Source organism: Apium graveolens, chromosome 10, assembly GCF_009905375.1.
Source record: "Apium graveolens cultivar Ventura chromosome 10, ASM990537v1, whole genome shotgun sequence".
Lineage (NCBI taxonomy): Eukaryota > Viridiplantae > Streptophyta > Magnoliopsida > Apiales > Apiaceae > Apium > Apium graveolens.
This window is the reverse complement of record NC_133656.1, coordinates 58,514,103-58,540,763: the sequence shown is the minus strand read 5'-3', so window position 1 is coordinate 58,540,763 and position 26,661 is coordinate 58,514,103.

Below are 26,661 nucleotides of genomic sequence, written 5' to 3'. Positions count from 1 at the left end.
GATTAATCATATAATTAATTTAAATTATACGAATTGATTTGCTTTTAAAATAATTTTTTATTGAATAATTATTCTCATAAATGTTAAAATTGTTTCAAAAATTATTTTGATGCTTTTATAATTTCAATATTTATTTTTAATAGTTTGTAAAATTCAAAAATCAATATTTGATCAGTTATTTATCTTTAAATGATTTTCTGATTGCGTTTAATTGTAAAATCAGTATTTAATTCCAGAATGTTTCAAAAATCATAAAAATTTTATTTTATTAAGTTTGGAATATTTCAAGAATTTTAAAATTATTTCGAAAATTTTCGGATTAGATCCACCTGCAAGTTCATTCGTTAAACTAATAATTTCAGGTATGTTGAGTGTTTTAAAAATATTTTCAAAATTACAAAACTTGTGTTTCATTAGTTTCGAAATATTTATAAAAAAATTTAGAAATTATTTTGGATATTAGTTCGCTGAGTTTTTGCATGCATATACCGTTAAATTCACAACTCCGTAACAGAAAATAGGATAATAACGAAAAAGAAATAAGAAAGGGAAAACAAAACAAAATAAAACCCTAATTCTCCCCTCCCCCCATTTTCATTCGGCCGCCCCTCTTTTCCTCAACCTCTCATCTCTTTCGCATTTCTCTCCAATTTCTCTCTATCACTGCTCTCTTTCTCTCCCTCTCGATATCTCTCTCTTTATTTCTAACCTCATGGTCCTTTCTTCTTTCGCCGCTGTTCTCTCCTGTTTCCGGCTTGTTCCGGCCGCCGCTGCTTCGTTCTCTCGGTAAGCCGCCGCCGGACTTCGGTTGGCTTGGTAGCTTATTTGTGTGCGTTTATACGCCTGTGTGTGTGTATAAATCGTAAATGTGTGTGTGCAAATCATACGTGTGTGTGTGCAAATCGTGTGTGTCTGTGTATTGGGCGTGCGTGTGTGTGTAATTTGGGTGTGTGTATGCTGCTGTGACGGTGACGCGTGAGGGTGGTGTTGTGCCGCCTGTTGTTGCGTTCCTTCTGGCCGTGTCTGTATTTTCCGGTTGTGTGCGCGTGGGCGCGTGATGCTGATTGGTCGGACTTTTATTAATATTTAATTAATTTCTGCAAGATGATTTGATTAAAGTTTGGTGAGATAAACAAATTTATGCGGGAAAGAAATTAAATCAATCGGTTGAATTTTGCGTTGGAAACCCGAAAATTTATCGGGTACCCGCAAAATTTTACCGCCGTCGACGCTGTGCCTCGGCGAGCCGACGGTGGACGGTGATGATTTTTATCTGAGTCCTATAGTTATAAATTAAACAACTTTATTCGTGGAATTAATTTTGAAACAAAAAATACGAATAAAAACATAGAATTACGGATAATAATAAAGAATAATTGAATTGTATTAGTGATTAAGATTGGTAAATTCTGGATGATTGAGATTGTTGACTGTGATTGACGTCGAATTGTTCGACGGGTAGGCCGATAAATAGAGGAAACGCTGCCCGATTTTCGGGAAATAAATTCTGAAAATACGGAACGTAACCTATAATTATCGGATACGTCGAACGAAGGTCTATAACTATGTTATACGAATCTAGTTATGTGCGGTAACAAAATATTTTATAATCACCCTACTATTTTCAAAACAACGAATATACATACTTTCTGAAAACAAACACCGAACCGAGTTTCGATGATGTGAACCATAATTGCTATGTGTATTTCAATAACACATATAAATATGAGTTGGGTTATGAAATCGTATGGGTAGAATAGGATAGTGGTGTGATGTTGAGCGAAATTATTATCTGAATTAGGGTATCTTAACCCTGTAGGTCCTAGTCGGAAGACCCGAGATTTGTCGTTGGAATAGGAGTTATCTAGTGATTAGACGTCGAGATCAACGAAGTTCCAATCGAGGGGTCTGAGTATGAGGATCGTATCCAGAATGTCATAGTGGTTTGACGATAAAGTCGAATGTTCAAGTCGAACCAAAGTGAACCAGTGATAGCGATTAAAGCTTATTGAGGCAAGTATTCCTGATTTTTCTTTTAAAATACTGCAATTATTTCTTTGTTCCTATTCTAAGTTCAGAATAGTTAAAGATTTTATATTTCGCTACAATTACTCTGTTTATGCATATTCCTTTCATTATTGTTCCTATAATTCGATTGCTCTCTTGAGCAAATACCCATTCTTTCGGGTTATTTGCCAACCCTGAATTGGGATGTTTTGAATTCAAAATGATTTGACATCAAAACACTCTACGGGCTGGATGTTTACTGTAAGGGCCAGTGATGAGCTGGATCCTATGGGCCGGGGATGGACCAGACCCTTGGGCGATAGAACCTAGGTACCTGAATGGATCTATACGGTTGGGTATAGATCTACACTGTATCTTGACTGATCAGCAGGGTATAAGTATGAACTAGTGTCTAGTCTAATTTATTGTTGATCGCCATTAATGGCGTTCTCTCTCTCAAGGTTTTATGATTCCAAAAAACTGGATAAAATTCTGATTCAGGAGATGGATCGGGGAACCGCTTGTCACTTTTGGATTTAAATTAGAGGCTGGTAATAGCCAAGGTTTAGTCGCTCAACTCACTCAAATGAATAGAATTGTTTAAAATTGTTTAAAGATTTTGTCCGGAAATTTCCTTTGACATTAATATTTGAAACTCAAATTATATACTTGTTGGGCATTTTTGGTTCACTCTTTCTTTGCAATTCTTTTTTCTTCCAGAAGCAGATAATGATAGAAGTGAATAGCTTTTGATAGACAGCAGAAGTTAGAGAGATCTTCGTTGCGAGAGGACGAAGATGTTAGAAAAATAAGTCAAGAGCATTAGCATAAAGGTATTTACACTTGTATTGTAATTGATGTGAATTGTAGAAGGTTAGATTCTTGTTTCATACCATAACCTGTAAACAATCCGGATTCAAGGGGGTTAATTGAATATTATTTTATTTTACGTAAAGATTATTTGGGTTGTTACAAGTTGGCATCAGAGCTACAGGTTATTGGTCACTGAAATAAGAATAGGTGAGAGTAAGATAGGAATGGTAGGCCATACAAGATAGGAAAGACCCTAGGCATACTCATGTTACGTGAGTTGAGTGTGAATTAGGGTTAGCGGGTCCGATATGAAATTGGTAAACCAGGATTGTTGAGGGAATTGTAAGGCAAATATCGCAACGCTATAGGTATATTGAGTTCTTCGATCCTACAGAAATGAGGAATCGACAGATCGATGGAGAATGGGTATGTTACCCTACTTTTCATGCGGTTTTGAAGAAAATGCGATTGATTCTTGTGAGAACTTGTGTAAGGGAAGTTAGGTGAGTATTAGTACGATTTAAGTTAGGAATTAGGACGAGTTCCGTGCCGGAGGTAACCAGTTGATGGAAACTGATGAAGAACCAACGTTGCACGTTTCGAAGGCACCACCGTTGCGAGAAGATTCTTATCACTTATCGGGAGCTGCGCGAGGAATGATGTCTACCTTACTAGGTGTAGGTAATACTAGCAAGAAGGTACGACACGACCTTATCTACGGACGGAATGTCGAATCGCATGCGCGGTTGCAAGTATAACATCAAGGATGACAACAAGAATGTCAAAGACAATACTAAACGTCAGCGTTGTAGTAGAATTGCGAATAAAATGATATACGACGGTAAATGAAGTTTCGTCGACTAATAAGTGCGAGCAGAATCGAAGGAAAAGTGGAAGAAGTACCAAAGTGGAGAGACCCTTATATGGGCATTCTTTTAAGTAGATATTTCATTGGTGAATCATAAAAATAGTAGGTAACTTATATAGTAATGACGACCAAATATTTGATTCCCAAAACTTTAAAAGGAGATTTCGGAAAGGATTTTCTTAATCAACTTTCTAGGGATTTTTGCATGAAACCAGTTTTACAATTTGGTTGTCGACTTACTACTTAAGTTCTTGTTATTATAAACAGGAGACGACCTAAAAGGATAATGGATTTAGGCTCAATATAGTTAGTTCGAAGGAATGAGTAGACCCACCAGCAGGGAGGAAGTTTAAAGTTTTTCGTGAAAAACAAAAGTAAACTTTGTTTAATAAAATCAATAATTGAATCAACATGTTAAAATATTATTTACCCAATTTATAAAATTATTAAAATTTAACAAGATTCGTGATTCGAACGGACAGTGGATGATGGAAGAATCTTCCAGATGATTGGAGAAGAATTGTATTCCTACCACCGAAATTGAGGCATTGTGTAATCGATGGTTATTCTACGTGGCATAGAAAAAATCAAAAGAAATGATTATAAATTTCGTGGGAGCGCAATTATGATCGAATTGTTAAAGCATTTAGCGTAGAGGCATTTCCAGACGATATTCCGAAGTTGTAATTTGACCTAAATGGTCAATCTCTTGTTCCAATGATTCCTGAAGGCATATGTAAGTAAAGCGTGGACGACAATCAACATTGACATTTTTTCCTCTAATATGATAGCATATGTTCTTCTTGATTCTTGAATACATATGAGCTTCTTCTGTTGATAAATCATATAAGGTGAAAATGAAAGAAAATTTATTATATTCCTTCTGAATTGTTTCTCTTCTCAAATTATTGATTCCTAATTGAGACAAACAATGTTGTGGTATGACGCTTTGTCGAAATGACGAAGAGTCGGGTGGGACGCCACCTAATCATGTGCTGTATGCCATATAGTATGAAAGACTGGCCATCTTGAGTACGAATATGGTTGTCTCATTCTTCACTCATTTTTCTTCCTTCAATTTTTTGATTTACAAATTCTTCCAGTCGTTTGTTGCATTATTATTCCTTATTCCGTTTTTCAATCAAAATCATATTCACAAACTCTCTTCTTGTGTTAAGTCTGTTCTCTGATAATTATAAAAGAAATGGAATAGTCCCGTGTGATAGGTAGAATTACGTGACAAAGGAGGATATGATTGTAAGCCGATAATTGGTGGATATTTGCGAGAAAGGAAGAATGGATACACCGACAATGCGGTCGTGTCAAAGATATCAAATCAAACAGTTGTTCGAGTTACGAGAATCTCATAAGTATGGTAGATTGCGTTAACGTGATGCACTGAAAATGTGAAGATTTCAACGGGAAATGAATCGTTGGTAAACCATAATAAATAAATTAATTATAAAATAAGGAAGTAAAGGTGTGTGTATCAGACAAAGCGAACGAGTATCAGAACGACAATCGAAGATCAAAGGAATTCTGAACAATGACTCAGACAGGCAGTTAATACATGAAGCATCCCTTCGTCGCGGGAAGATATTTGTCGTGAAGATTCAAGATAGAAGAAATCTTAAATGTAATCGAATTTCGAACGTATTTTTCAAGAAATTGTGAAGTTCCCTAACTTGAGTAAATAAGTTATGGTGGATTTAATACCCATAACCGGACCACTGACGAAAGTTTGATACGGGAACATAAGTGGAGATAGGGCAATGGTGACTCGACTGTGGAACCTTTTAAGAAATAATGATCTGACGATTGAATTTCCACCAGATTGCGACAATAATAATGAAAACCATGCATGGTTATTAAAAGATAAACAAAATAATTAAGAAAATTAAGGACATATCATCAATGATAAAAGATTGGATGCGGCATAATTCTTGAAAGTAACTATACATAATTGGTAATGACAAGAAATAAGTTAAAAGAATTGCGAAATAAAATCCTTGAAAAACAACAAGATAAATTTTAAGTTCACTAATAATCTTTTGTAATATTGTGAAAGAACTGAGAAAGGTATGGTTATATTAATCATTGTTGGTGTAAGACCCAATTCCAATTAAAAAGATATATGTTACGCCAGTCAGATGCTGATCAAAATGATAAAATGTGAATTATGGTGAATTGATGATTTTGGTCGATGGAAGTGGGTGGATATGATTGTGGATAATTTGATTGATTGATGGTGTCAGCTTGAGTCGGACTGGTAGTCAATGGTGTAGGGGAAGTGTTGTCCAAATTTTCAGAAACTACCCTATACTTAAGGATAAAGAAGTATATTAACGTTCTCGTCAGTAGTCCAAATGATTGCGATCTCGGTTCTTGAGAAAGTTGGTATGACTAAACCGACTTTATATAATTGGTCTTTGATTCCAGTTAGCTAGTCAGCACTTGGCTTAAGTGATCAGTTAAAAGAGTTGATCAACTTTACCAACTAATGATCAGTTAAATGAGATCAATTCCAATTAGATTAAGTCAAAGTCTGACATGATTTTCAGATCTGTAATCAAAGCAATGAGCAATTTGGTGGAAGTAATGACATTAGCAGAAAGTGGAAATTTAGTAAAAGTAGCATGATGTTACTGCAAGCCTATGCGAGGTTTTATCTAGATGAACATGCCCTTTTCGATAAACAAAAGGAACATAAAGTTATTGGTACCTGCTAGTAAGAAGAATATTTTCGAGAACTGAAGGTGTAAGAAAAAACAAAGAGCTGTTATCATCTGTAATGACGTTCCAGGAAGGACTTGAATATATACTCATTTCGAATGACGATTGAATGGAATTTACCGTAAAATAGCAGAAAGCTCGCAAATCCAAGCATCCAATGTAAGACGGAAACTGATGAAGTCCGCATGTGAACTCAAGGAAAAGAGATGTTGACCAACAAGGGAAAGTCAAATACGCGATCCGTGATGAGTTAAGCAAGGCTAAGAGAATAGCTACCGATAAAAATTCGATAATTCTGTTATTAAGAATTTAAATATTATAAATAAAAGCCTTCATTCCAGTGTGAACTCCCAAAATGACCTATCTAATAATGAACAACTTAATATTACTAAGAAAAAGAAATTCATTATGTTTAAAAGAGATAATGAATAATGAGAATGGAGAAATAATGAAGAAAAGAAGTGGAATCAAAAGGATGATAAATAAATTTTATAAAATAATCCATGATATATGCAAGTTGGGAACGTCGGTTGTGCTAGAACTGTTAGGAGAATGAGGTGAAACGCCGATAATTGGAGATAGGAATTCGTTCCAAGAATGTGTGTAACCAGGGAAAATTAAACAAAGGCATTGGTGGCGAACTGTTAGAGAAGAACGTTACAATGAATCTCATGTCAGAATTATTTAAAATTAAAAGGAAGTCCCGGAGGTTCGAACGAATGATTTACCAAGGTTACCTCGGGGAATGAGGTAAGAATTTCTCGTCGGTTACCGCCCAGAGTCAAGCCGGTGTCAAAAGACCTGCATCGTATGACCTAATAGGGATAAAGTAATAAATGAAGGAAACTTCAGGGGTGTGGAATGAAAGAATAATTAAATAAAGAGGGTTTCGTGCTATGCACAAAAGAGGTCATGGGAAAAAGAGAATGGAGGTATGAAGTTACGTATCGATTATCAGAAATTGTAAGTCTGAAGATTAAATGAATATAATGTACCAGGAGTATTGGGATAGTGTAATTGTATTTATTGATAACATCCTCGCCGATTCAAGGACGAAGGAAGACCAAGTGGAATGCCTGAAGATATGCATGTGAAGGGTTGAAAAGTAGCAACTGCATTCTCAGCCTCAAGGGTATGAATTCTGGTTATAATTGATTATGAGCTCCAGTTGTGTGGTAAACTGCCGAACAGGAAAGGTCCATTTAAGGACAGATGCCTTGAGTAGAAAAGAAAGAGTGAATATCATTAGGATTACCGGGGAATGAGTAAAGGAATTTGAAAAGTTAGAAATTGAAGAAATTTTTTTGATCCGGCTTCTGGATTATACTGATACTTACTTTGTTATTAGATATCAAAGGTGGTATTAATATAGATGATTGATGTTGACTTCAGTATGGAATGTTGTGAGCATCAAATTTCATATTGATATCTAATTTGATATGACCACAAAATGAGTATTAGTACCAAGAGTTCGGTCTTGAATAAACTTATGATTCATTCCGTTCCAAATTAATATATTTTCTTTCAGATAGTAAAAGATTCTCGATCGATGAATATACTTAATAGTGATTGAAAATAAATTGAAGTATACTACAAAGGGGTGAGTTAGATGCAATTACTGAGATTTTTCTTTAATTTTGTTTTGAATGGATATGGGACATTTTGAAGCATCGGACACCATGAGCTTAGTATATCGGGCGCAGACGAATGGAAATTACAAGAGACCGATTAAAGATTCTCGAATTTGATTAGAAAATGATTATAGGCCAGACTAACAGAACAGAAGGAGACATGAAAAGAAGTAGAATAGTCAGTGAAAATAAAAAATTTCATGAACACGAACTATTAGAATTGGAAAAAAAAGAAGGTTAGTGTAAATTAAGTTGGTCCTTTGAAACAGTGAGATAGATAGAACGACTGTAAATGAGTTGGTCTTGTTGTCACAAGTATAATGAGTTCATAAGACATTCATGTGTGTATGACTATGAAGAGTAATTTAGCTTAAAATATATGAAGTAAAGACTGAGTTAGGGGTTACATGAGCAACTGAAAAATTTGATGACGGTAGGGGACCGTTGAATAGTGATTAAAGTGATGAGTTCCGAGAAATTTTAAGTAAGATACTCAAAAAATATCGTGGCATGTTCCTTAGCATGATTCTGAGGACAGAATCCTTTTTAAGAGGGAAGGATGTAACGTCTTGGAAATATTATGTAATTATTTTTATCAATAAATAATTATTATATGATTTTTATGTGAAATTTTGTGAATTATTTGATGATGGATAATAATATTTGGATGTTTATTTCTGATAAAATTTAGATATTTTAATTTTTAATTATCCAGAATAGAATATAGATCATTTTGGTATTTTTCTGCGAATTTTTGGATTGCTATGTGAATTTATAAGAATTTATAAAATTAATAATGATTATTCTTACATAATTATAAAATTTCTTTTTAGAATCAAAAATCGTTCCACTTCAACCATTTTTACATTTTTACAACCTGAAACTCTTCCAAAAACTCCTTCCTAATCTAATCTGATAATTCTGAACACTTTTCGTGTTTTGACTTTTTCGATCCGGATTGACCCGTATGAGTCCCGGCGTAAAATTTTCGATACATAAATCATTTTATAGTACGATAAAAATCCGTATTCTCAAAAGGCGAGATATTATTACCTTATTGTTGTATAAAGTATTTTATAGGAAGCTTTGTTTTGATAATTATCCTAATTTGGTATTAAAATTGTATCGTCTTTTTAGTTACTTAGCGGCTAAGTAACCTATTTTCGGATCCAATATGTAAATGTAATTATGGAATTATTAAGTAAATAAAATATGCGATGAGTCTGTCAGCTGTGCTTTGCTTTATTATTAATTGTGTGTGATTTGTTGGGTACAGAGATTAATCGTATAATTAACTATTGAATTGTACGAATTGTTTTGCTTTTAAAATAATTTTTTATTGAATATTTGTTCTCATAAATGTTAAAATTATTTCAAAAATTAATTTGATGCTTTTATAATTTCAATGTTTATTTTTAATAGTTTGTAAAATTCATAAATCAATATTTTATCAGTTATTTATCTTTAAATGATTTTCTGATTGCATTTAATTGTAAAATCAGTATTTAATTCCAGAATGTTTCAAAAATCATGAAAATTTTATTTTATTAAGTTTGGAATATTTCGAGAATTTTAAAATTATTTCGGAACTTTTCGGTTTAGATCCACCTGCAAATTCATTCGGTAAACTGTTAATTTCGGGTATGTTGAGTGTTTTAAAAATATTTTCAAAATTACGAAACTTGTGTTTTATTATTTTTGAAATATTTATAAATAAATTTAGAAATTATTTTGGATATTAATTCGCTGAGTTTTTGCACGCATATAGCGTTAAATTCACAACTCCGTAACAGAAAATAGGATAATAACGAAAAAGAAATAAAAAAGGGAAAACAAAACAAAATAAAACCCTAATTCTCCCACCCCCCCCCCATTTTCATTCGGCCACCCCTCTTTTCCTCAACCTCTCATCTCTTTCTCCTTTCTCTCCAATCTCTCTCTATCTCTGCTCTCTTTCTCTCCCTCTCGATATCTCTCTCTTTATTTCTTTAACCTCCTGCTCCTTTCTTCTTTCGCCGCTGTTCTCTCCTGTTTCTAACTTGTTTTGGCCGCTGCTGCTTCGTTTTTCGGTAAGCCGCCGCCGGACTTCGGTTGGCTTGGTGGTTTATTTGTGTGCATTTATACGCCTATGTGTGTGTGTAAATTGTATATGTGTGTGTGTCCAAATCATATGTATGTGTGTGCAAATCGTGTGTGTGTGTGTGTATTGGGCATGCGTGTGTGTGTAATTTGGGTGTGTGTATGCTGCTGTGATGGTGACGCGTGAGGGTGGTGTTGTGCCGCCTGTTGCTGCGTTCCTTCTGGCCGTGTCTCTATTTTCCGGTTGTGTGCGCGTGGGTGCGTGATGCTGATTGGTCGGACTTTTATTATTATTTAATTAATTTCTGCAGGATGATTTGATTAAAGTTTCGTGAGATAAACAAATTTATGTGGGAAAGAAATTAAATCAATTGGTGGAATATTGCGTTGGAAACCCGAAAATTTATCGGGTACCCGCAAAATTTTACCGCCGTCGGCGATGAGCCTCGGCGAGCCGACAGTGGACGGTGATGATTTTTTTCTGAGTCCTACAGTTATAAATTAAACAACTTTGTTCGTGGAATTAATTTCGAAACAAAAAATATGAATGAAAACATAGAAGTACGGATAATAATAAAGAATAACTGAATTGTATTAGTGATTAAGATTGGTAAATTCTGGATGATTGAGATTGTTGTGTTGTGATTGTTGACTGTGATTGACGTCGAATTGTTCGACGGGTAGGCCGATAAACAGAGGAAACGCTGCCTGATTTCCGGGAAATAAATTCAGAAAATACGGAACGTAACCTATAATTATCGGAGACGTCGAACGAAGGTATATAATTATGTTATACGAATCTAGTTATGTGCGGTAACAAAATATTTTATAATCACCCTACTATTTTCAAAACAACGAATATACATACTTTCTGAAAACAAACACCGAACCGAGTTTCGAAGATGTGAACCATAATTGCTATGCGTATTTCAATAATACATATAAATATGAGTTGGGTTATGAAATTGTATGGGTAGGATAGGATAGTGGTGTGATGTTGAGCGAAAGGATTATCTGAATTAGGGTATCTTAACCCTATAGGTCCTAGTCGGAAGACCCGAGATTTGACGTTGGAATATGAGTGATCTAGTGATTAGACGTCGAGACCAACGAAGTTCCAATCGAAGGGTCTGAGTATGAGGATGCTATCCAGAATGGGATAGTAGTTTGATGATACAGCCGAACATTCAATTCGAACCAAAGTCAACCAGTGATAGCGATTAAAGCTTATTGAGGCAAGTATTCCTGATTTTTCTATTAAAATACTGCAATTATTTCTTTGTTCATATTCTAAGTTCAGAATAGTTAAAGGTTTTACATTTTGCTGCAATTACTATGATTATGCAGATTCCTTTCATTATTGTTCCTATAATTCGATTTCTCTCTTGAGCAAATACCCATTCTTTCGGGTTATTTGCGAACCCTGAATTGGGATGTTTTGAATTCAAAGTGATTTGACATCAAAACACTCTATGGGCTGGATGTTTACTGTAAGGGCCAGTGATGAGCTGGATCCTATAGGCCGGGGATGGACCGGACCCTTGGGTGATAGAGCCTAGGTACCTGAATGGATCTATATGGTTGGGTATAGATCTACACTATATCCTGACTGATCAGCAGGGTATAACTGTGAACTAGTGTCCAGTCTAATTTATTGTTTATCGCCATTAACAGAATTCTCTCTTGAAAGGTTTTATGATTCCAAAAAACCGAAAAAAACCCTAATTCAGGAGATGGATCGGGGAACCGCATGTCACTTTTGGATTTAAATTAGAGGCTGGTAATAGCCAAGGTTTAGTCGCTCAACTCACTCAAATGAATAGAATTGTTTAAAATTGTTTAAAGATTTTTTCCGGAAATTTCCTTTGACATTAATATTTGAAACTCAAATTATATACTTGCTGGGCATTTTTGGCTCACTCTTGCTTTGCAATTCTTATTTCTTCCAGAAGCAGATAATGATAGAAGTGAATAGCTTTTGATAGACAACAGAAGTTAGAGAGATCTCTGCTACGAGAGGACGAAGATGTTAGAAAAATAAGTCAAGAGCATTAGCATAAAGGTATTTACACTTGTATTGTAATTGATGTGAATTGTAGAAGGTTAGATTCTTATTTCATACCATAACCTGTAAACGATCCGGATTCAAGGGGGTTAATTGAATTTTCTTTTATTTTATGTAAAGATTATTTCGTGACACTAAATCTTGACCCCGGATTTGGGTTGTTACAATACCAAATCCTTTGTGGATAGAAACTTTGCAATTCCATTTGATGAGGTATCAGTCTAATTGATCATGGCCTTAAAATTTATTGAACCTATTCCATGTGCTTCGAAGTTGATCTAGAACCCTTGATAAAGACGTTCACTGTTTAAAGAAATTAACCGTCACTTGGCATCAGTTTTTAAAATAAAAAATTTTAAAATAAAAAATTAAAAGTGGATTTTCGGTCCCAAAGGGGGACAAATGTGTTCTTTAGATAGTGGATCTGGACTGAGACGCAAGTCCTTTCAGCTTTTAAATTATAGGATTAAAGGTTGCCTAGGAATCCCATTAATGTTCTAGAACCCAGCGAGGTTCCGGATTACTTCGCGGCTGATCACCGGTTGTAATCTGTAGCGTTATAAAATGGTTTTGATAAAGAAATGGTTTCTAATTGTTTTGTTACAAATAAAAGATGTCATCACCCTGAAAATTTATCTCTTGTTACTATACGGTTGAATCTTTCATTTCCATTTCCATTGTTATTTTATTTTGTTTATGTATATTATAGCACTTGTTGAGCATTTGGCTCACTACTTGCTTTCACCCTGATATTTCAGCTAGCAGATACGATTAGATTCAAGCAGACAGCACGTAAGACTTGTGATGCCGATTCGTATGTTCGAGCTCAGGTAGATTAATGATCGTTTTGTGTGAGGACTCAATATTGAAATCAGGTTGTAATAGTTAATAGTATTGGGCTGTTCCAAACCCTAAACTGTAAGATCTTGGTTTCGGTGTATATATTTCCTTTTGTTAACTATTGTAATTATTCGTATAATGTCTTTTGTTAAAGTTGGGGTGTGACAAGGCCAATAAACGCCCCCAGCACCCCGTTCCACTTCCTCCAACTTTCACCCCCTTCCTGATTCTCCCAGCAACAGAACCACCCCCTGCAACCGCCATAACCACCACCACTTCATCTTCTCCGACGATAATTCAAGCAAAACCAGCAACCTTGATGAACAATCCGGCGAACAAATAATCCTACCCGTGTTTGCACCAAACTTAACAAATGATATACCAATTTAAAGCCATAATCAACAACAATCCATTCCAGCAATCACAACAAACAGAAATCATATTTATAATCCAAAATTTCAAATTAAAATACTTAATATAAACCAAATTCAATTTTTAATGAATCTTTAACAAAATCAAACAAATCTTGCATCAAAATCATTCTTATAAACTCTACTACAACATATAATCATTGAAACAATCATATAAGCGCTAAACAACATAAGCTCTAAATTCGTCGATTCCGACGACCGTAGAACATACAAGATATCGAACCTTAGTTCGTGTTCTTGGTGCCAAATTGATTGGGGAATCACAAGCTTTATTTTAATATCAAAATCACTTGAAACGGGTGGCTGAATCGTCAGCTTGGTTTGGTTTTCTGAAATCGGTTATTGAGACTTTTTATACGCAGCATTTTATCCCGATAAATCATAAATTGATACCGTTTTTATTTTGTAAAGTTAAAATCACAAGCCCAAAATAATACTTTACGGGGAAATGTTTTAAAATATATTTAATATATACTTACACTCTTGATATCAAAATTTTCCCAAAAATTAGTTACACTTTAAAAATACAAAATACGGTATTCACAAAGTCCTCGATTTTATAAAAAATAAATGTACAGATTTTGTGGGCTTTTACGTCCCGGTCGGGTCCCGGTCCATTAACTTTTATGAAACCAAAATATTTTCTAAATTTAAAATAAACCCCGAAAACACTTAAAATACATTCAAATACACATAAAACGAGATAAAGCGAGTATCTCGATAAAACGCAAATAAATACGCGTCCGGATTGCAAATCGATTCATATAAATGTAGTTTAAACACATATTAATTACTCGAAAAATTTTATGGTCCACACAGAAACACAATTAACAGTTATAACACATAATATCATGTTAAATGAAAATTTTAAAATCATTTAAACACTTAATATCTATTTATTTAACATAAAATATTCACATAATTTTCCCGGATATTACACATGTTATTCCAGTAAGGCATGCTAAATGGCATTTGAGGTATACTAAATGCAGCATAATAAGGATTATGTGCAAATGGCATATTAGCAAATTGTGCATTCATATTTTCAGTAGACATAGCATTCATAGGCATGGTAGACATGTCATTCATGTTGGAAAAAGAAGAGGATACAGACATGGAAGTAGGCATAGCAAGTTTGCAATTAACAGACAAGTGATTAACACTACCATACTTTACACAGATTTTTCTTGGTGCATATTTATCAGGTGTGTAGTTGTTATGTTTGTTAATTCCTACTTTCCCATTTCTATTGTTTTTCTTTTTATCTTCTGTTTTAACCTCAATCTTTTCTAATCTGTCATTCAATTGCTTGATAGATAGATGACCAACATTAACTTTCTTTTCCTTCCTGACTTGACTTGATTCTCCTGGAATAAAGTTATTAGAAACTGATCCATATTTCTCATTCAATTTAGCTAGCTTAGCTTTGCTAACTAGTTTACTCATAGCCGACGGATGTGGCTCCTTGAAACTCGACGGATAGTCCTTTTGATTATCCCACATAAGATTTTCATCATCCGTCGAGTCCACATCTGTAAATAATCCTTCAACCAAATTAGACTCAAGATTCTCTTTACTCTTCTTCCAGGCTGCATCACAAAAGGACTCAATACCTTGAACTTTAGTGATTTATGCATGGACATCTCTAGATGATTTCCATGCCTTAATCACTTCCTGTTCTCGTTCAAGCTGCTTCTTTAAGATCTCTTCTTTCTTCAAGGACTCAGTTAATTCATCCTTAGCAATCTTACACTCAATTCTCAATTTCTCAAATTCAATAAACTGAGACTCTAGCACATTATTCCTCTCACTTAAAAATAGATTATTTTCTTTAATTTTAGCATTTTCCTTAGTGAGGGACTTAAGTGTAACACGCGGGTGATATAATTCTGTGGACATGTCATATATTGCATCATTATACTCAGCTTTAGATAAATGTGCTAGGTTAGTGGTGATTACCTGATTGCTTGAAGAACTTATTTCTGTTTCATCAGATTTGGCCATTAGGGCTAGATTGACATAACTTGTTTCTTCATCTTCATCCAATCCATCTGCAGCCCAATCATTCTCCTGTGCGATGAAAGCCCTTTCCTTTTGTTTTAGCAACTCAAAGTATTTCCATTTATAATCAACAGGCTCAAACTTCCTTTTGCTGGAATCAGACTTACTACGTTCACTGGCAAAATGACCAGCCAAGCCACATTTGAAACACTTGAATTTAGACTTATCAACCATGTTTCTGTTTGGCTTAGCTGTTCGAAAATTGTCCTTGAATTTGAGTTTGGCAAATCTTCTAGATAAGAATGCTAGATGTTCATCAATATCATCCATGTCATCTTGGCATAAGTGATCTTCATTTTCAGCTACCAGCCATTTACCTTTGCTTTCACAGACCTTTGATGTAGACTCAACAGCTTCTACCTTCATCTCTTTTTCCTTCTCTAACTCAGCAATCAGTGCTATGGACCCTCCTTTCTTCCTTCCTTTCTCCATCCTCTCATCTTGCTATATTTCAAGCTCATAGGTTTTCAAGATACCATACAGTCTTTCCAAGGTGAACTCCTTGTAATCTTGTGAATTTCTCAATGAGACTGTCATTGGCTTCTACTATTTTGGAAGAGATCTAAGGAACTTGAGGTTAAAGTCTTTTGTTTGATAGACTCTTCCATGCAACTTCAGAGCATTTGGTAGCTTTTCAAATCTACTAAAAATATCAGTTAGAGACTCACTTTCTTCACAGTGGAAATGCTCATATTGCTAAATCAGTAGCTGCGTCTTGTTCTCCCTTACTTGCTCACTACCATCAAATATAATCTGGATTGTGTCCCAAACCTCTTTGGCTGTTTTACAATTAATGATGTTATCAAACATATCACCATCAACTCCATTGAACAGTATATTCATGGCCTTCTTATCTTTCCTGACTTGCTCAATATCAGGGTCTGACCATTCATGCCTAGATTTTGGAACAGATGGCTCATTGCCAGTTGCAACTCTCATTGGTACATGAGGACCTCTGTCTATGGAATCCATATAGGCCTCATCTTGGGAAAGAAGAAGTAGATGCATCTTCACCTTCCAGTGGTGATAGTTGTCTTTGTCCCGAAATGGAATCTTTACTCTAACATCCTTCTTATTCATCTTGTTGTTTGTTGTGATCTTTATACTCTTTGTTCTTTAAGAGCTTGCTCTGATACCAATTGTTATTCCCTAACAATACAACCAGAATTACAGAAGGGGGTTGAATGTAATTCTAGCTACTTTTTCAAATTTAAATAAAGTTCTAACTTGATAAATATAATAGTGTTTGATTAGAAATGGTGCAGAATAGAAGAGTGATAGAAATCAAAGCACTAAGTAATAAAAACACAAGCTTTTAAGACTTTCTGGTGGATTCGAAAGTATCCACCGGATATATATATATATATATATATATATGTATATCAAATGAGAACCCTGTGAAGCTTTGAATAACTCACAGCTGGTTACAAGTTTGAACAACTAAAGCTTCAGAGAAATGCTTACAGAATACATCTTGATATATTTCTCTGAAAATAGGCTAGCTCAATTAATTATTCTACTTGCTACACTTGGTTTATATATCACCAAGTTTACATGAAAATAGGACAAGATAATAAAATAAAACATATCTAGTCTAACTTCATGCTACTTCACTACTCTATTCCAGCATCTTTGAATATCTTCACAATTACATGGAAATGGTAATGCTTCTTTGTTCTCAAATTCCTGCTTAACAGGATGCCACATTCCTTTTACAAACACCCAATGCATGTGACTGTGTTGTCACTGTCAACAGCTATTTGAATTTGATCATCCGTCGGGACTATGCTTGTCATCTGTCGGGAGCTTTGTTGATCATCCGTTAGGAGTCTTGTAGATCATCCTTCGGGAGTCTATTTGCCACTTGACTCTATTTCACTTATACAGAATTACAAGACATCTCATATTTACAATTAATCAACCAATTCTGCATATCAATGTAGTAGTCAACATGACTTACAGAACCCTAAGCAATCTACTTGACTAATACATGTTGTTTGCAGAAATGAGCTACAGTTCTTATTTGTTACATAAGCTACTCACTCGATGGATGTCAAATTGTCATCCGTCGGGACTATAAAGTTCATCCGTTGGGACTATATTTGATCATCCGTCGAGTGCTACAAAATTTACTATGTTAACTCTATCAAGGTGTTTTGTTTAATTTATCATCAAGTTCACAACATATTCCTAACAAGAATCATCCTCATCAAAATCAGAGGTACCAACTCTAACTACCATTGATTTAAATACAATCCAATATAAAGAAACTGTTGAAAAGATGAGTGTAGAGATGTTCCACATCCACAGAAGCATGGTGGTAGCTACTGATGAAGTGAGTAGACTATCAAAGTTAAATGAGAACCTTGAGATTGAGAAGCAAGATTTGGTGCTGCAGCTTGTTGAGCTTGAAACTGTAATGAGATTGAGAATATGAAATTAATGACAAGTTGTCATAGATTGAGAGTAAATCTCAAAGATGCAAGAATTGAGTCTATAGCTAAGAAGGAAACTGGAAATCAAAATTTGAGCATTGTTAACAAGAAGAAAGTACCCTACACTTCTTGGGTAGCTAAACATACTTAATCCTCATTGTGTGCAGGGCAAAGTGAAGAAAGTCATATGGATCATATATAGAGGATGCTCTAGGCAAATGACAAGTGATAAAGCCCTGCTATCATAATTTGAGGAGATGGTTGGCCCATTGGTGACTTTTGGAGACAACAACAATGGATTCGCAATGGGATATGGCAAGTTGATTATTGGAAATATTGTCATAGATGATGTAGCACTGGTATCTGGTCTTGAAGTGAATCTCCTAAGTGTCAGTCAATTCACAGAAAAAGGATTCAAGGTTTCATTTGACAAAGGAGAATGCTCAATTATCAGTAAAAAGACTGGTGAAGTTGCTTTGAAAGGAGCAAGAAAGGGAAGCTTGTTTGTTGCAGAAGTATACTCAACAAATAAGGATGGAATATGTTGCTTCTACACCAAGGCATCTGTTGACCAAAGCAAGTTGTTACGCAAGAAACTCTCTCACTTGAATTACAAAACAATCAATACTTTGGTGAAAAAGGAGTTAGTGAGAGACATACCAAATCTGGAGGTTGCTCAAAATGAAGTTTCTGAGTCTTGTCAAAAAGGCAAAATAAAGAGTTCTAGGCACAAGAACAAATATGTGAATTCCATAAGTGCACCTTTGCAACTCAATCACAGACCTGTTTGGACCAGTTAATGTCTTATCTATTTCTATAAAAGAAATATGCACTTGTGATGGTGGATGACTACTCAAGGTACACATAGGTAGATTTCATGCATTTTAAGGATGAAACTCCACACATCATTATTGAACACATCAAGAAAATTGAGAAGCAGGATGAAGATCAAAATTGTGTAAAAAGATTGAGGAGTGACAATGACACATAATTTAGGAATACAATTCTTCATGAATTTTGCAAAGATAAGGGTATTGTTCAAGAGTTCTCAGGTGCAAGGACACCTCAGCAAAATGAGGTAGTTGAGAGAAAAAATAGAACTCTAGTAGAGGCTGCTAGAACAATGTTGCAAGATTCCAAGTTTCCAACAAGTTTCTGGGAAGAAGTTGTCAACATTGCATGCGATACTCAAAATAGTTATCTCATCAAAAAAAAACTTGCCAAGTCACCCTACTCAATTTTATCAAAAAGGAAGCGTACTGTGAAGCATCTACATGTGTTTGGAAGCAAGTGTTTTGTTTTAAAAGACAACTCTGAATATGTGGGGAAATTTGACTCTAAAGTTTTTGAAACAATTTTTCTGGGATATTCATTGGAAAGAACTGCCTATAGAGTTTACGTGCTTGAACAAAAAAAAATTATGGAAAGCACATATGTGACTTTTAATGATGACAAGTCTCTAGGCTTGGAATGCCTCGATAAAAATGAAGCTGAAGCTCTTAAGTTTGAAAATCTCAACATTGATAGTGATTCTGAAGATGAAACTGAAATTAACATAAGCAACATAATTAATGAAGAGTAAACTGAGCAATTGAATCATTAGAATGGAAACTCATTTCAAACACCTGAATTTGATAGCACAAACTCAGGGGGAGAAAGAGAAGAAAGTTCTGCAAGTCATGCCAATGGTGAAGAAAATGCAAAAAATTCAAGTCAACAAAATCATACCAGAATGTGAGATATGAGTCACACAAGGGATGCAATTATTGGTGATCGAAATGCTTGTGGGAGGACTAGAAGTGCAAGTGCTAATGAATGTCTATATATATACTTTCTTTCAAAAATTGAGCCTAAGAAAACTGAGGAAGCTCTACTTGATCTTGACTGGATATCTGTTATACAAGAAGAGCTAAATCAGTTTGAAAGAAACAAAGTTTGGAAGTTGGTTCCTGCATGAAAGAATAGAAGTATAATTGGAATAAAGTGGGTGTATAGGAACAAAATGGATAAAAATGGAATTAAAACAAGAAACAAAGCAAGGTTGGTTGCAAAAGGCTACTCATACGAATAAGGAATTGATTATGATGAAACACTTGCTCTAGTTGCATGAATTGTATAAGGATCTTTCTTGCATTTGTTGCACACTCAAACTTTAAAGTGTATCAAATGGATGTAAAGAGTGCATTCCTTAATGGTGAGTTGGAAGAAAAAGTTTATGTGCAACAACTACCTGGATTTGAAGATCCAGAATTTCCAGATTTTTTCTACCAACTTCTCAAGTCTCTCTATGGATTAAAGCAAGCACCTAGAATTGGTATGACACATTGTCAGAATTTTTGCTTAATCATGGATTAATAAGATGAACAATTGACAAGACTCTATTTCACAAGCAACATGGTGGTGATATGATCCTAGTTCAAATATATGTGGATGATATCATTTTTGGTTCTACTAAAAAAATTTATATCAACGATTTTCAAAACTCATGCAGAGTGAATATGAAATGAGCATGATGGGAAAACTAAGTTACTTTCTTGGACTTCAAGTCAGTCAAAAAAGTGATGGAATTTTAATCATCCAAACCAAGTATGTTAAATATTTATTGAAGAAGTCTAGAATGGTTGATTGTTCACCTGCATCAACACCTATGTGTACAGCTACAAAGTTGGATGGAGATAAGAAAGGAAAAAGTGTAGACATTTCAGGTTATAGAGGAATGATTGGATCTTTTTTGTATTTGAATGCTAGTAGACCATATATTATGTTTGCAACATGTCTGTGTGCAAGATTTCAAGCCAATCCAAAGGAATCACATTTGATGGTTTTGAAGAGAATTTTCAGATACTTGAAGGGGACACCAAACTTGGGATTGTGGTATCTAAAGGGAACTGGATTTGAAGCTGTTGGATACACAGATACAGATTTTGCTGGATGCGGGATCGACAGAAAGAGCACTAGTTGAAGCTATCAATTTTTTGGATAAAGGCTTGTATCCTGATACAGTAAGAAACAACAATTTGTCTCAACTTCCACAGCTGAGACTAAATACATAGCTGCTGGAAGTTGTTGTGCTCAAGTGCTTTGGATTAGATATCAGCTAAAGGACTATGTGTGGCGCCCTCCAAACCCGGGTCAGAATTTTAGGATCCACACACACAACCTTATTTATAACCTGTTTATAACAATAATAAAGATAATAATAATATGCAGTGACCCTACTTACCAACTACCACGGATCGCAACAGGTTAAAGTATGCACACAAGCCACACACACACTTATATTACAAATGCCCAAATCCTAAGTATTTAAACTTACAACTGAATATTAAACATTATTACAAACTACAAAAACTTAATCTATTCCAAAAGCCGTTAGCTAGCTTATTCCGATCAACCTGGAATCCTAGCTCTCGCACTAGATTGGGGATCCTCGCTACCAACCGGTTCCTTCTTGACTGGAAAAGAATATAAACGAAATCACACAAATGAGCTAACTAGCTCAGCAAGTCACATTGACAATACTGAGAATAAATAGTGATCAAGTGAAATGAGTTAAGGTATCAAGTGAACAATGAATAATGATTTAGAATTGGATATTAGATTTTCATTTTAAAAAAAACCAAGGTTAGGCTGCTGCTGGAATCAAGGTTTAGGGTTCAGTGCTTCAAAGCACTTGCAATATAAAACAGAACTATCAACTATTCACAATATATCTCGAGAAAGTTTTGAACACTTGCCTTGTATTAGCTTGCTACACTCTACTAGCTTTCAATCACAACCTCTTACTCCTTGACTACTTGCTTCCCTTTCCTACGCCTTGCCTCTTCTTCTCACATAGCATAAATATCTATCAATACTCAACTCATATGATTATACTCGATATAAGCTTCTATTTACCCTTCGTTTTATCCAAATCTGATTTACCGATTAAAAGATATGATCAAAACAGTCATATAACGTATACATATGCATTTAACACGTTAATCAATGCACATATAACACATAACACGTAAGATGTTTGATTAAAAATACTTTTCAAAGAAGGTTTGATGTTAAAAAAAATTCAAATACTTAACATGGATTTTTAAATATTTTTTGGAATTTAAACGGGCCGTTATACCATTTTTGAAACAATAAACAGGGTTCGGTTGGCCGATTCCAGCTTCAAAATAATTTTATAATAATTATCAAGCCTTGAAAACAATTTAGAATAATATTTTAAAGCTCGAAACTATTTTTCAGAATTTTTAAATCAAGAATAAATAATTAAATCTAATTAAATAATTAATTAAAATCGATTAATAATTAATTAAATTAATTAATCAATTAATTTTTGAATTAATTGACCAATTAAATAATTAATTATTAACTAAAATCAATTAACTAATTAATTCAGATTTATTTTTAAATTAAAAAAAAATTGGAATTAAAAAATAATAATTTTTAGAATTTTTAATAATTAAAAATGAATTTCTGTAATTAAAATAAATAGAAAATATGATTTTTTAAATAATTTATAAACAGCAATCCTATTATTGCAAATTCTGGAAAGTTCAGGGACAAAACTTCATCGTTTTCAAAAGTACAGGGACTAAAGTGCAATTTTACAACCACGACGCCGGAAAACGCCCTGTCTCGCCGGAGACGGCGTTCCCGGGATCCTCACACCTCCACAGGCTCCAGATCACTTCTCCTAATCACCAGGAACACAACCCAATAATCAAATCGTTCTAATAACCCCAGAGTTGGCCGAGAAGTTCGCCGGTTCCGGCGAACTTTGTTTGCTTCGATTCGAGCAAACCAGGAATCGTCAGTTGTTGTAATATACATGAATCGATTGCAAATTCAACAAGGAACACGATACAATCAATAGAAACATCTAATAACCCCTAGAACAAAAAGGCCCAAATTTCAATTAAAAACATTCATACCGGTTATAAACCCTAATTTTGAAATTAGAAAATTAAACCCAATTTTGAACATGTTATTGAACTCCAAATCAGTCATATAATATATCAAAATCATCAGGAAGAAAAGCTTTACAACATGCAATCATCAAATAATCCAAACAATCATCCGAACAAAAATTCATAATTTTATTCAAAATAATTCGAAAATAAGTAAAAATATAGAAAATAAACCTTGATTTCTGCAGTTCTTAAACTTGAAGAATCTGATAGTACTCCTTAAATCCTTCATTTTGGTTACTAGAGCTTCCCGAGCAGATTTCAATAACACCTCAAAATTATAGTTTAATTCTCATAAGGTTATAAGAAATTAGGGTTTTTCTCTGTAAAATTATATAATTACTAGCTGTAAATGATTTTCTGTACAAAATAAAATATAGTAAGGGCTATTTATATTTACGGAATATTGGTACCCCGTTGGATCATCCCGGATATAAAATAGTACGTTTATTTATAAAAACAGATCCAAAACGGTACCGGTTTCGGGATACTTATCCAAATTTGTACAATTTGTACTGCGGTCTTGGTCTCAGCGCCTGGTTACACGTATTATGAGGTGATAATTATAATAGTTTAATAAAAAGATCCCGTTTATCGAAAATACGAGTTTTATTGATTTACCGAAATAAATTTTATATCGAAAATATTGCGCTGGGACCCGCACAGGATAAACCATACGTCGGATCGAAAAAGTCAAAATATGGAAAATGTTCGGAATATTGCAATTAGGTTCGGAAGGAGTTCTCGGAAGAGTTTCGGATTATAAAACGTAAAAACTGGTGAAGTCGACTGGTTCCCGATTATATAAAATGATTTAAAAATACTCGGAAAAAGAATTTATTAAATCCATAAATTTTCTATAAAATCATAAATCAACATAAAAATAAATAGAAAGATATGAAAATTATCTATATTTTATTTTGGACATATAAAAATTAAAATACTCAATTTATATTATTTTTAATCACCCAAACACATTTACCACTTAACAAATAATTCAATATAATATATACTGAACATGCATAATATTTATTTATTAACCAAAATAATTACACGATATATACCAGATATTACATCCTTCCCCCCTTAAAAGGATTCTGTCCTCAGAATCTCCTAAGAAAACAAATGAGGGTATTTTTCTCTCATATCACTCTCTAACTCCCAGGTTAACTCTTCGACCCTTGGGTTTCTCCATAATACTCTTACTAACTTTACCACTTTATTTCTTAACACTTTCTCTCTTTCTTCTAGAATCTCTATCGGACTTTCCACATATGACAAATCTGCTTGAAGTTCTATTGGCTCGTACTCAATTACATGCCTGGAGTCGGGATTATACTTCTTAAGCATCGATACATGAAAAACATTATGAATGTGCTCCATGTGGGGGGGGTAACGCCAACTCATAAGCTACTTTTCCAACACGCTTTAGAATCTTAAAACGTCTGACATATCTAGGGCTCAGTTTTCCTTTCTTCCCAAATCTTGTCAACCCCTTCCATGGCGACACTTTTAGCAATACTAGATTTCCTTCTTTAAATTCCATTTCTTTCCTTGATTGGTCTGCATACTTCCTCTAACGGTCTTGTGCTGCTATTAATCTCTTCTGGATAACTTCAACAACTTCCTTTGTCTGTTACACCAATTCAGGCCCAAGTATCTTGCGTTCTCCTACTTCATCCCAATATACTGGAGATCGACATTTACGTCCATAAAGAGCTTCATATGGTGGCATCCCAATATTGGCATGATAACTGTTGTTGTAAGCAAATTCTACCAAGGGTAAATGCTCATCCCAACTTCCTTTGAAATTAATAGCACAAACATGTAACATGTCTTCAATTGTCTGGATTGTTCGTTCACTTTGGTCGTCCTTCTGTGGATGGTAGGCCGTACTCATATTCAGTCTCGTTCCCAAACATTCTTGAAAACTCTTCCAAAATCTCGAATTAAATCTCGGATCTCGATCGGATACGATAGACACAGGAACTCCATGACGAACTACGATCTCTTTCAGGTACATATGGACCAACTTGTCCAGTGAAAATCTTTCATTTATAGGCAGAAAATGAGTCGACTTGGTAAGTCTGTCCACTATAACCCAAATGGCATCGTGATTGGCTTTTGTCCCTGGTCATCCGACTATGAAATCCATGACAATGTGCTCCCACTTCCATTCTGGAATCTCTAATGGCTGCTACAATCCACTTGGTCTCTAGTGCTCTGCTTTGACTCTCTGACATGTATAACATATGCTAAGCCATTCTGTAATATCCCTCTTCATATCTGGCCACCAATAATTTTCCTTTTAATCTCTGTACAACTTTGTACTCCCTGGATGGATTGAATACCTTGAATTATGAGCTTTCTGTAAAATTTCATTCTTCAATTTCGTTACTGGTGGAATCCAAATTCTAGAAGAAAACCTAAGAATAACTTGATCATCCTTTTGTGTGCACAACTCTTCACCTACCAAACGATTAATGTCGTGATCCATTATCTCCTCTTGACACTTCCTTATCTTTTCTAATAACTCTGGCTGGAAAGTCATACTATACATTTTTGCTTCATCAGGCTTGCAAACTCTGATCTCTAATTCCAATTTCTGAAATTCCTTGTATATCTCCTCGGGTACTGATAACACATTCAACTATTATTTTTGACTTAACGCGTCCGCCATAACATTTGCTTTGTTGGGATGGTAATTAATCATGCAATCATAAACCTTAATCAACTCTAACCATCTTCTTTGTCTCATGTTAAGCTCTTTTTGTGTGAATATGTACTTTAAACTTTTGTGATCTGTATAAATCTCACATTTTTCTCCATATAAATAATGTCTCCAAATCTTCAAAGTGAATACTATGGATGGTAGCTCCAAATCATGAGTAGGATACTTTTGTTCATGTGGTTTTAGTTGCCTTGACGCATATGCATAAACCTTATCGTGCTGCATCAGAACACATCCTAGTCCTTTATGAGAAGCATCACTATAGATTACGAAATTCCCTTGGTCATCTGGAAGTGACAAAATAGGTGATGTAATTAATCTTTGCTTCAATTCCTGAAAGCCTTCTTCATATTTGTCATTCCATATAAACTTTTCATGCTTCCATGTAAGCTTTGTCAATGGTGTTGCAATCCTTGAGAAATTTTGAACAAATCACCGATAATATCCCGCTAATCCCAAGAAACTTCTTACTTCTGTTGGTGTTTTCGGCCTTTCCCAATTTGTAATAGCTTCAATTTTTGCCGGGTCCACTTTGATCCCTTCATTACTGACTATGTGTCCTAAGAACTGAACTTCCTGTAGCCAAAACTCACACTTCGAGAATTTAGCATATAACTTTTTCTTCCTCAAAATCTCCAAAGCTGTCCTCAAATGGTCTGCATGATCCTCTTCTGTCTTTGAATAAATCAAAATATCATCTATAAACACAATAATAAACTTGTCCAAGTATTCCTTGAAAATTCTGTTCATCAGGTCCATAAATGCTGCCGGGGCATTGGTTTATCTAAAAAACATTACTAAAAATGCATAATGACCGTACCTTGTTCTGAAAGCTGTCTTTGGTATATCCTCTGGCTTAATCTCTAGTTGGTGATATCCCGATCTCAAATCAATCTTGGAGAAGTACTTGGCTCCTTTCAACTGGTCAAACAAATCATCAATTCGAGGTAACAGATACTTGTTCTTGATTGTAAGCTTGTTAAGCTCTCAATAGTCGATA